Source organism: Podarcis cretensis (genome assembly GCF_951804945.1).
Source record: "Podarcis cretensis genome assembly, chromosome: 8".
Taxonomy (NCBI): Eukaryota; Metazoa; Chordata; class Lepidosauria; order Squamata; family Lacertidae; genus Podarcis; species Podarcis cretensis.
The window spans coordinates 78,443,253-78,456,464 of record NC_137177.1 but is presented as its reverse complement, the minus strand read 5'-3'; positions in this window follow the sequence as shown (position 1 = coordinate 78,456,464).

Here is a 13,212-nt window from a genome sequence, read left to right as displayed (position 1 = left end):
CTAGTGATGGTGGCCATGCTCTTCCTCCACTATCCCTGTATACACTGATGGTATCTAGGAAAGAGGTATGTGCCATTTCTAATATCTAATCTACAGACACATGCAAAGCCTCTCTTCCTCCTGGAGGGGAGGGATTTTGATCAGGAACTGTTCCCACGCTTGCAGGGGGCATGTCACCCCCTGCCTGATGTCACTGCTGACGTGCCACGTCCCCCGGTCAGTCTTCCAATCGGTGGGAAGCCTGGGGGTGGGGTTTAGCCGCTCAAATGCGGCCGTGGCAGCTCTTCCCCTCATTGTGCTGCCAGGTTTTCATCAAGTCACCCACCCAATCTTCCCTCTAGTCCATCCTTTACGCTTGACCTTGCTATGGACCTATGGTTGGTCGCCTTGGTTGCCCAAGGGGCCTGGTAGGAGTTTTTTCCCAATTGGCAAATTGGCACCGGCCTCTTGGTTTTTTTCGCCTACCTCGTAGCAATTCGTCACAACTTTTCCGGTATTTGGCAGTTAGGCATTGGAATATGTTGTCGATGTATGGAAGGGGGCAGGGTGTGGCCATCGCCTACCCCTTCACTTATGGGTATTCCGTTAAAGCCATTTCTGACCCTGAGGAAGAGGTGGGGTTGCGGGCTTCATGCCCACCCCACGTGCCCGGGGCCTGGCTTCAGCCCCCACGAGACTGAGGGAATCCCAGCTGTGTCTCCCACCCAGCCAGCCAATCGGGTGGCTGGGGGGCGTGGCCTGCCCTATTTAGGGCCGGTGCGGCCGGGGCTCTCCCTCTTTTTGCTGCACCAGCCAGGTGATTTTGGAGGTTATCTGCTTTGTGGTTTGTATTGGGTTTGTTTCGTCTCTTCTTCACCTTGCTTTTAGGCCTTGTTTTGTCCCAGGGCTGTGGAGCAGCGTCGGACCCCTAACGCCTCTGTGTCTTTGGCGATCGTATTTCCTCTGTTGTGCCAGTGCTTCGCTAATCACATTTCCCTCCACTTGGATTCTTTGCCACAAGCCCGCAGCTGTGTTCTGAGTGAAACTGCGGAAATAAAGCCTCATCGATCGGAGTTGTTTTCCCGGGTTTCCGGATCGCTTACTACAGAGGAGCCTTGTCGGTCGGCAGAGCCTTGCCGGGCACGGTTTGCAAGTCTCGGCCAGCTCACCTCCAGCTTTGCCGCTAAGGAGCTTTGTCGTGCTCTTTTGCCCACACGTTTCCGGGAGATCCCCACTTTCATCTTGCCTGGGGAGGATTCATCACCCTGAAGAACAGGTCGTGTGGGGTTTTATTGCTTCGGGCCGCAGTTGCGGGTCTTTTGAGTTCCATGTGGGCTTGGCTGGGGCTCAGTGGGGTCTGGGCAGCGCACAAGGAGGGAGACTTGAGGCTGCTCCAGGGGGGGCTTGTCCGTCGACTTAATTCACCGCTATCTTAGCGTTCATAGCATTGCCTTTCCAGGGGTGTGTGGGCTTATTTGCGGACCTGCTTGTGCTTTTGGGGGGAGCTTTATTTCCGCGCTGAAGCTGAGAAATAAGTGGCGGCTCTGTTGCTAGGTTACCAGCCTGTCCCGGGCGCCATTTTAACGACCACGTGGCCCGGGAGCAGCCGTCATCTTAATATAGGCAACCCCACATGGGAGGATTTCATTTTCTGTCTATTTCTATCGCAAATCGGCCGCGAAGGCAATGCCTTTTTCAGCGCGAATTAATTTTATTAGCAATATTACTGCAGGCAACATTAATTGACGGATCCTGCTGCATTAGCCACTTAGCATTGGGCCGCGTGAGTGCAATTAGATCTGCCTAGCGTTGTGTTTCTGGTACAGGCAGCAGCCTCCTTCATTGTACAGTATCGGAAGTATTTCACTGGTAATTCCCTATATTAGCGGCTTCGTGGGAGGCCCCCCTGGGGTCACCTTTTGCCTTGCTCTGCCCTCTTTGGATCCATAGGCAGCTAATTCAGGCCTCGTTTTGTTATCTTTAAATTTATTTCGACTTTGTGGTGTACTGTGAGAGTTATTTCCTTCAATACATTACATAGCATTTTATTTAGGATTAGTTAATCAATAGTTTATATCTTTATAAGGCTTATCTTTAATAGGGACGCAGGTGGCGCTGTGGGTTAAGGCCTCAGCGCCTAGGGCTTGCCGATCGAAAGGTCGGCGGTTCGAATCCCTGCGGCGGGGTGCGCTCCCGCTGCTCGGTCCCAGCGCCTGCCAACCTAGCAGTTCGAAAGCACCTCTGGGTGCAAGTAGATAAATAGGGACCGCTTACCAGCGGGAAGGTAAACGGCGTTTCCGTGTGCGACTCTGGCTCACCAGAGCAGCGATGTCACGCTGGCCACGTGACCCGGAAGTGTCTCCGGACAGCGCTGGCCCCTGGCCTCTTAAGTGAGATGGGCGCACAACCCCAGAGTCTGTCAAGACTGGCCTGTATGGGCAGGGGTACCTTTACCTTTACCTTTACCTAAGGCTATATTGTTCTGCAGGGGGCTCCTTATTTGGCTAAATAATTCATTGGGTTAATTTTAATTAAGGTATGCAAGGGCTCTAGGGAGCTTCTCATTTGGGCTGAATAATTCATTAGAGGAATTTTAAGTAAAGTGCACAAGGGTTCTGGGGAGCTTATTATTTTGTGGGATTAATTAGCCAATCTTAATTAAAGTGCAAAAGGGGCTCCAGGGAGCTTCTCATCTTTGGTTCTCAGTTCATTTGGTTTATTGCAATTCAAAGTGTTTCTCGGCCCCAGGTGCTTCTCCTTTTTGGCTAAGGTCATATAGATTTTGCTAAATATTTCATTTGTCTCATCTTAATTCCTAATTGTTTTGGCCTTTATTAACAAACCTCAGCACCACTGGATCTCTGGGTTCTTATTCATTTTCCTCTGTAAGTTTTGCTCATAGCTGCCTACTTCTCGGAGGTACTCTTGTACTCATATTTATAGACCCAGGTCGGTGCTAAAGACTAGGCTTTTGCATCTAGATACATAGGTTTGAAGTTTGGGTAGGCATCTTTGTTTTCCTTTAGAACTTGCTAGTGCAGACACTGCTGAACTATTTCGGTAATACCTCCGACTTACATATTCAGGACAGGACCCGCCCTGACTTGGCCACAGTGATCCATGCGACAGTCATCTCCAGGCTTGACTACTGTAATTCGCTCTACGCAGGGCTGCCCTTGAAGCTGTCCCAGAAACTCCAGCGGGTACAGAATGCTGCAGTGAGGCTCCTCACGGGGTCTCTGCCATGGGAGCATATTCACCCAGTGCTTTTCAAGCTGCACTGGCTCCCGGTGGAGTACAGGGTCAGATTTAAGGTGCTGCTTTTGACCTTTAAAGCCCTTCATGGCCTAGGACCCTCGTACCTACGGGACCGCCTCTCCTGGTATGCCCCACGGAGAGCCTCAAGGTACATAAATAACAACACCCTAGTGGTCCTGGGCCCTAAGGAAGTTAGATTGGCTTCGACCAGAGCCAGGGCCTTTTCAACTCTGACTCCGGCCTGGTGGAACGCTCTGCCTCATGAGACCAGGGCCCTGCAGGATCTGATTTCTTTCCGCAGGGCCTGTAAGACAGAGTTGTTCCGCCTGGCCTTTGGCTTTGAGCCAATTTGATTCCCTCCCTCCCTCCCTCTCTCTCTTTTTTTCTCTCTTTTCCTTCTCCTCCTGCGATGAGGCTACATTTTCATATTTTAATGTTCCATTATTTTAATGTTGTATTTTATTTTTGTTTTTAAGTTTGTAATCATTCATCTTGTTTTTATTATTGCTTGTAAGCCGCTCTGAGCCCGGCCTTGGCTGGGGAGGGCGGGGTATAAATAAAAAAATATTATTATTATTATTATTATTATTATTATTATTATTATTACTAGGCAATCCAAACCAGCCAGTGTAGACTTTACTGAACTATCTTATAAGGGTATTTGTCTCTAATTATGTCTGCTCAAGAGAACCAACAGACCCCCGCTGGATCTGGGTTGGCGCAGGGAAATCAGGAAGGGACCCAGGCCTTGGTAATGCCTTGTAACCCGCAGGCATTTGCCCAGTTCTTTTGAGGCGTTTTATAGACAATGCAAGCCTGCAGGCCAGTTGGCCTTGCCTCCTGTGCCACCCTCACAAGAATGCATCCCCGATACCCCCCTTTGCAATTTGGATCACCCCAGCACTTCAGCTGCCAGCGTGGCCACACTGAGGTTGAGCAATGATTCAGCAAACTGTCCCAACACATGGTCGCAATCGTCCAGTGCAGGCAAGTCAAAGGGGGGTCAGAAGGGTGGTAAGTCTGGCAAGGCAAATGCTAGAGGCCCTAATACTACTAACCCCCACAAGGATGTAGGCATCTCTAGTCTTTTGCAGGATGCACCACCGCAAGCTGCTGCAGCAGAAGGTGTGTCAGGTTCCTTTTCTGACGAGGAGGCACAGGAGCACCAGGGCGACCAGGTGACCAGCGTTCCAACACCTGTCCCAGGCAAGGGCCAAGCTGGAAAGAGGAAGGGAAAAAGGAAGCATACCTCTAAGAAGAGTAAGAGAAGCAGACGGTCGGAGTCTGAGGAGGGATCAGGTACCTCATCATCAGATACTGATAGCGACACACCTATGGAGGAGTACTGGGGTTGGGGAGAAGACAGCTCAGGGCTCCCCTTATGGGTGCATGAAAGAAGGGCTAATTCATACCACGAGTCCTTCAATGGTTCCCTGGAATGGAAGGACGGTGCTTTAGTCCAGGATGTAAAAACATCCACAAATTTATCTACTGATTTTATCCTGGGGAATCATTTGTCTCAAAGAAAGAGGACCAAAATACTTAACGGTGATTTCATTGACATATTTACTTTGTTGCCCCCAGCTAAGATGACCGGGGAAGGGGAAAAGAAGCATAGCTACAGCAAGCGTCGTTATAGAACACCACGAGCCGAGCGTAACTTTGAAAATTGGCTGGATGGGTTCCAGGTGTTCATGGGTGTGGTCAGTGCAACTTATCCTAAACGCGTGATGCATCTAATAGCTTACTTAGCACATGTCAGGAGGGCATGGGAATTAGCAGGGGAGATCGCTGCTCTAAATTATGATGAGGATTTCCGTAGAAATGCTTCTCTGTTATCATCTACACGTTGGGATTTGAGGGACCAAAATTATTGGATGGAGCACGTCGGTCCCTACGTAGAGAAGAAGTCCCAGGATTCGTCCAAATTTGGAAAGGCCAACTCAAAGCAGAGGCGGCTGTGCTGGGAATTCAACAAAGGGGTTTGTACGAGGCCTATCTGTAAGTATAGCCACAAGTGTGAAAAATGTATTGACAACCACCCAGCCACTGCTTGCATCAAAGGAAGGCAGCCCTTTCGGGGCGGGAGAGGCTTCTCCAACCAGGGTGCTAGGGGCTCCCATGGTGCTTCCTTCGGACCACAGGGTAACCGATAATAACTTGGAACTTGGCCTGGCCTTTTCTCCCATTAAGCTGACCCCTTTAAAAACTCTTTTAGACCTCTACCCCAACAGGACAGCAGCACTATATCTTTGGGAAGGTTTTAGTTTAGGCTTTAGGATTCCATTCGCTTTCCCCCCCAATTCAGGTGACCCACCAAATCAGAAATCAGTCAGAGAAATGCCCGAAGTTGCGCGCAAGAAAATTTTCAAAGAGATAAGAGCAGGGAGGGTTGCCGGTCCCTTTCTGGTCCCTCCCATAGAGGGTTTGCACATATCCCCATTAGGCATTGTCCCCAAAAAAGTGCCCGGTGAGTTTCGCATGATTCACAACCTGTCCTACCCGAAAGGAGGGTCTGTCAATGATGCGATACCTCAAGAACTCTGCTCTATGAGGTATGCCTCCTTTGACCAAGCAGTCAAACTTATTCGCAAATTTGGAAAAGGCGCGTTGCTGGCAAAATGCGATATCGAGTCTGCGTTTCGACTCCTGCAAGTCCACTCAGAGGATTTCTGGTGGCTGGGCTTTAAATTCGAGGGGGCATACTTCATAGACAAGGCAATGCCCATGGGCTGCTCAGTAGCCTGCGCAGCCTTCGAGGCATTCAGTACCTTCTTGGACTGGGCACTTCATTTTAGAACAGGCTCGGAGGGTGTGTCGCACTTCTTGGACGACTTTATCCTCGTGGCTGATAATAGACAAAAGTGCTCGGCCCATCTGGAAGCCTTCACGACTTTAGCGGCTGAGCCGGGGGTGCCATTGGCCGCAGACAAAACAGAGGGCCCAGCTACAATTATGGTTTACTTGGGTATTGAATTGGATACTGTCGCCCAAACCTCAAAGCTTCCCAGAGAAAATTTAATTGCACTCAGAGACCTTAATTGGCAACTTCTTCCCCTAAGGAAAGTAATCCTCAGGCAGATTCAGTCACTGCTTGGTCATTTAAACTTTGCTTGCTGTGTGGTTTCCCCTGGCCACCCATTTTGCGGCTGCCTCGCGAGACTATCAGCTGGTCTGCGATCACCTCATCACAGGGTTCACTTATCAAAAGAGGTAAAATCTGATCTGGAAGTCTGGTTGAAGTTTTTGGAAAGTTATAATGGAATTTCCCTGTGGCAGGATAACATGTCACTGCAGGTTGACTTTCAGGTGCATTCAGATGCTTCAGGCTCTCTAGGGTTCGGTGTTTACTTCAGGGGACAATGATGTGCACAGCGCTGGCCCGCAGCCTGGGGGGGGGGGGGTCCGATAACCAGAGATTTAACCTTCTTGGAATTCTTCCCGATCGTATTGGCAGTGCACTTGTGGTCTAAAGAATTTAGTAACCATAGGGTATGCTTTCACACTGGTAACCAGGCAGTAGTATCAGTCCTATCCAAGCAGGCCGCCCGGTCACCAAGGGTGGGGGCCCTTCTATGCTCCTTTGTCCTCTTGTGCTTAGAGCTCAATGTCCATTTTTCTGCCAAATTTGTGCCTGGTGTTAACAATGACATCATGGATGCCCTATCTCGTTTTCAGATGGACCGCTTCCGCTCGTTAGCACCGGACATGCACCAGCTTCCACAGCCGTTCCCGGAGCACCAATGGAGCCTTGGGAACTAGAAGTGATGCAGGGAATATTAGCCTCGGCGGCGCCTTCCACTTTAAGTTCTTACAAGAAAGCTTGGTCGGATTTCCTAAAATTCCGCAGTAAATCCTACGCCACTAGAATCAATTCCCCTCCCATCAAGTCTGAGGTTCTTTCCTACTTAGTACATCTGAGACGCATGGGCCGCGCCCCAAAAACCCTTAACATACAGACGGTGGCAATATCATTCTTTTGCAAGGCATTTTATCCTTCTGACCCATGTGCCGACTTCATGGTGCGAAAGGCCTTGGAGGGCTGGGGTAGATTGCAGCCCCCCAGCTGCGATAACAGAAAGCCAATATCATTTGACATCCTTTACCAGATCCATAAAAAATTGAGAACTGTTTACTGGTCTAAGTACAAGGCCCGCTTATTCTCAGCAGCGTATTCCATCGCCTTTTTTGGCGCACTCCACATTGGGGAGGTAGTATATGAGGCTGGCCAACGCTGTTCTTCCCGAGGCTTACTGTTGAGCAATGTCACACTATCGTGGCAGGATCTAGTCTTGCGGATACGCAGTTCTAAAACAGACCAGTACGGGAGGGGGGCTTTAATTCGGCTTTTGGCGACCGGTAAATCGGGTCCATGCCCGGTTAAGGACACTAGGCGCTTCCTGTTTTTGAGAGCTAATATGGCAGGGCCACTCTTGATTCATGCGGATGGCTCACCCCTGACTCGGCACCAGTTCACTCGTGTCATGCGTTTAACAATTGCAGCATGTGGCTTACCCCCCGCTGATTTCGTGGCGCACTCATTTTGCATAGGGGCGGCCACCATGGCAATGCACCTGGGCCTGACTGCAGAGAGGATTAAGGACCTAGGCCGTTGGAAATCGGATGCTTAAAAGTGTTATGTGAGAAAAAATTTGACTGCTCACCGGGGGTAACCTGACCTTGGCCTGTTGTTTCAATTCTTACAGGAACTATAAGGGTGCGCATCTGGATAATCGGGCACAGCACTGTGTATTGGGCCAAGGTCCGTGCCATCAATGCCAGTCTCGGGCCGCACCTCAACTTACCTGCAGACATTACTATTTCCTGGATCTCCTGGAGGGGAATGCGCTGGGCAGAAATGCTGCCCGCAGTTAGGGCCAAAGCGGCATTGGAGGGTCCCCCAAATGCTTTAATAATTCAATTAGGTGAAAATGATTTAGCTTATTGAAAGGCAGTCGATTTGATGTGGCATATTTATGGCGACTTTGAAGAACTGAAGGCCTCTTACCCAGACATAATCATTCTGTGGGCATCACTGATGGAGAGGCGGGTTTGGAGAGATAGCCAGTGCCCGATAGCCATAAATAGGGCTAGGAAAGCCTTGGATCGGGCGGTGGTGCGTAGAGTGGCAGCCTTGGGTGGTTGGGTCATTGACCACCATGGCATTCGTTTTAGCAATGAGGCCCTCTACTGGTCTGATGGCATGCATCTGTTGGATGCGGGAAATGACATATGGCTGACTGATATAGCAAAGGGGATCAGGGATTGGTTGCAGGCATGAGGGTATTGGAGGCGAGCTTTGCTCAAGTGGCGGTTAGGCATTGGTAAGAAGGGGTTAAGAGGATGTGGGGGGGAGGAAACGCCATCACCTCCCCCCAAAAGCTAAGGGTAGTCCGTTAAAGGATTCAAGGGGGGCGTGGCCCTGTCCGAAACCTATGGAGGCATGGGCCTAAGGCACGCCCCCGAGCGGTGACCCGGGGGAGTTCCTAGTTGACGTGCCTCAGCAGGACTCCCCCTTCTGGTGTTAAGCCTTGCCGGTCTTCATGCAATTGGGCTGGAGCCTGTTAGTCGATAGGACCAATGCCTAAGCCAATACCTCGCATTCCTGAAATCAATAAAGTTGTGGCCTAATTCGCCCATTTAACCTTAATACTTGGTGTCCTGTGTCATTATTTCTCCTTGCTGGGGGACAGGAACTCGCCACACAAATAGGAAATCCGGCGGTCGTGGATCCTGTCCAATGCCCTGCTGGGGGCTGGGGGCCATGGCACGACCCCCGGTGACATCAGGGGAGAGCTTACAGTTGTATTTGCACCAACAGGCTCGCCCTACTGGTGGTTAACCCTTGCTAGACTCACCCCTCCTTGAGTGGGTGGAGTCAAACTTCACTGTTTCTTCCACTGCCTAAGCCAGTACCTCTCACATGCTGTAATCAATAAAGTTGTGGCCTTTTCTAGCCCATTAACCTAAAATACTGTGTCCATGTGTCTTTCTTATTCCCAAGCGAAGGGGGCGGGTCCTCGAATCATAATTCTCTGCCCCTGGAAATGGTGGCAGGCCAGATGTGGAATGCAGGCCAGATATCCCCACTTGCTGGTGTACAGGACTGAGCTGGTATCAAGGACACCCATTCAAGGGTGTATCTGATTGGGTAAAGTTTTGGCCATTAAATATGAAGCAGGAAGAAAAACCAAGGGCATGGCGTTATGCCTCAGCCTCATCAACTTTGTTCTTTCCACATGGCCAGCACCAGATATTGCCAGCGCCGTGTTCCGTTGAGAGGCACATCCACCAAGACAGAAGAAACGAGTCATATAACTTTAGAGTTGGTGAGCTGTAATATTGGGAAATAATCAATAATGAGTTGAAAAAAAATGTTTAAAAGTACTTTCCCAAAAAAAAAGGGTCCTTTTTGTTGGGGATAATTCAGACAAAAATTCCCAGGTGTCAGAAAAAGTTATTTATGTATGCCACTACAGTGGCCCATGTTTTGTCAGCCCAAAATGGAAAATGAGCGAGGTCCCAATGAAAGAAGAATGGCAACTTAAATTAAAATTTTACATTAAATTTTCTGTTTTACAATTTAGAATATTCATTTAAACCACCTTGAAATATCAATGACTTCCCTTCTTCTCTTTCCATGGTTAATTTTGCATAACACAAATCCCTGCATATTTTACATCAACCAAACCATTCAGTATTCCATTACATCCATCAAAACTTATTTACACTGTTGAATTTATCTTAATGCTGTCAACGTTTTTAAGTGTACACAATCTCCCCCCATATATTCAGTAAACATTCTCCAATCTTCTCTAAACATATGTTCTTCTGGTTCTCTTATTCTATGTGTTAGGTCTGCAAACTGCAGATATTCCATCCGTTTATGTTTCCATTCTTCTTTAATTTGGACCTTGCTCGTTTTCCATTTTGGGCTAACAAAACACGGGCCACTGTAGTGGCATACAGTACATAAATATCCTTTTTTGACACCTGGAAATTTCCGTCTGAATTATCCCCAACAAAAAGAACCCTTTTTTGGGGGGAAAGTACTTTTAATCATTTTTTTCAACTCATTATGGATTATTTCTCAATATTACAGCTCACCAACTCTAAAGTTATATGACTCATTTCTTCTGTCTTGGTGGATGTGCCTCTCAATGGAACACGGTGCTGGTAATATCTGGTGTTGGCCATGTGGAAAGAACAAAGTTGATGAGGCTGAGGCATAACGCCATGCCCTTGGTTTTTCTTCCTGCTCCATATTTAATGGCCAAAACTTTCCGGATCAGATACGCCCTTGAATGGGTGTCCTTCATCCCAGCTCAGTCCTGTACACCAGCAAGTGGGGATATCTGTCCTGCACTCCACATCTGGCCTGCCACCATTTCCAGGGGCAGAGAATTGCATGCAGAGAGCAAGGACATTTTTATTGGCGACACTGCATATTGACTGGAAGATGTGCACAATGCCCAGAGAATGTGCAAAAATTTCCTTAAGTATTTCTGCAGGCTCAGTTAGATATTATCCATTATGGCTTGGTCTCAGATCAGGCTCCTGGCAGTTTCTGCTGCTGCCCATGTGGAACTAACACAGATGATGGAAAATGGTATGCTCATTAATTTTCTTTCTGCTTCATAGACACTAAACCTGAATGACCAAACTTCTTCCTGATTAGATATCCCTCTCACATTGGTGGACTTTGATCTAGGTCATTATGAGCTCTTTGTGGGTTATGAGCTCTTTGTAATGTGTGTGGGCATTATTGTCTTGGAAGATGTTTAGTAGGGCCAGTTCTGGGGTGACTTCTAATACTTGCTTGGTTATTTTGAGGAGACTCAAAGCCATCATCTAAGACAGGGCATTCTTTAAGGTGGTTCTTCCCTGCATAAGCATTCAGGAAGACCTTCCTGTGTACAGCCATCATGGAAAATATCAGCTGTCCTGCTTTCAAGCCTGGTGCTCTTCTGGTCTGTGATGAGAGCCACAAATGAAGCAGAAGCTCAGCCCAGGGGAATTTGAGTAGAAGGAGCAGCTGTTCTTCCAGGCACCAGAAATTTGGGGGAAAGAGCTGGAGGGCTGCACCCAATGTTCATGCTCCTCAGAGTAGATCCATTATAATGAATGCACATCATGTGGAACCATTGATTATGCTGGTTGGAGCTCTTGGGAGGTGGAGTCAAGCACAATCTGGAGGACCAATACTTCCCATACTCTGGTGTAAAAGCTGCTGGGGTGGACATGATCGCCTATGGGTGTGGACCCAATAATTAGGTGGATGAAGGTGATCTCAAGGTGTCCCCCTCCTGAGTCAAAATGTGAGGTCAATTGTTTTGTTTCCTTGTACAATGCTTAGAGATTATCATAATGATGCAGTCTACAAAGTATTCAAAACAACAACAACAAATTCCTCTTCAGTGTGACTAGGATCCTGCAAAGCCTCATGCCACTTTGTTTCTGAGCTTCACTGTGCTGCATAACACTATGCTCAGTGCTATTTTTCTAGAAAAAGAGGTGCCAGAACTCACAATGAAGTCACATTCTCTTAGAATGGCAATGGCACCAACCTGAGAGGTTTGGGAACCTTTCGGTTCTGGCTGAAAAAAAGCCCCATCTATGTTTGCCAAACTAAAATCTCTCTGTTCATCTAGATCCCTGGACTTTGCAAGAAGACAATGTGGTGCATTGGTTAGCGTGTTAGACTAGGTTCCTGGAAGACCAAGCTTCAAACCATGAAGCTCATTGGGTGACCCTGAGCCAGTCATTACCTACCTCACAGGGTTGTTCTGGGGATTAAATGAGGGGTGGCAGAACCATGTACACCATCTTCAGCTCCTTGGAGAAAAAGGTGGGATAGAAATGCAATAAATAAAGAAAATAAAACAATCAGTAGCCACGGATGGGCTTTTGGTGGTATCCACTGTGAGTCCTTCTCAGAATAAAACCACCAAAATGAATGAACATGAGCAATTGGGTCCATCACCTTCAGTGGATACACTTTGAGTAGAACACAATTAGGCAGAAACCCTATTATCAATGAATTAGACGAATCCACTTTTCATGCCATCCAAGCTGGTGACTATCAGTACCTTTTGTGGGACTGAGGTCCATAGTTGAACTATACAGCTTATTTCCTTTGTCCTGAATCTTCTGGCATTCAACTTCATTGGACAGCCCTGACTCCGTTCTAGCATTATGAGAGAAGACTGTCCATAAAAATGGAAAGCTGAATGTCTGTATGTTATGATGATGTCTCAATGTTCTGAACATAGAAGTAAATAATCTGTGGACACAAGAAGAGCCTGGCTGCTGGATCAGGCCAAAGTTCCTAAATTATTAGCATAGGGACACAATAATGGCCATGCTACATCTGAGCTTCAGCAATCAGCTCAGACCTCTTTACATGCTAAGTTTCTGAGGGAGACTGAGGGAAGAACCATAGGCCTGATTCCCTAGCTCCTCCCAAGGTGAGCTAAGTCTGGCAGGACAGCTTACTCAATGGTCTTAACCCCTTTATGCCTTAAGTAGACTTAAGCATATTGGTTATATGAGGCTGGTTAGCCCACAGAACTTCGCAGGCAAGAAGGAGCGTAAGGAAGGGGACTATCTTTCAGATATTTGGAGCTTGACTCCTTTAGGGCTTTGAACACAAATAGAAGTACATTGAATTGAGCCTGGAATCAAACGGGCAACCGATGCATCTGGTTTATATGTGATGAAAATGGAACTCCTGCTAGTAATCTGGCTGATGTATTATGAATCAACGGAAGTTTCTGAGTTGTCTTCAAGGGCAGCGCCATGTAGAGCACTTTGCAGAGGTCCAGCCTGGAAGTTACCAGAACATGGAGCACAGAGGTCAAGTCATCTGTGTCCAAAAGGGGCCATAGACTGGTGAACCAGTTGGAGCTGGAAAAAAGCACTCCTTGCCAAGGCCACCTGAGCCTCCAATGACAATCACAGCTCAGTGGGGCAGCC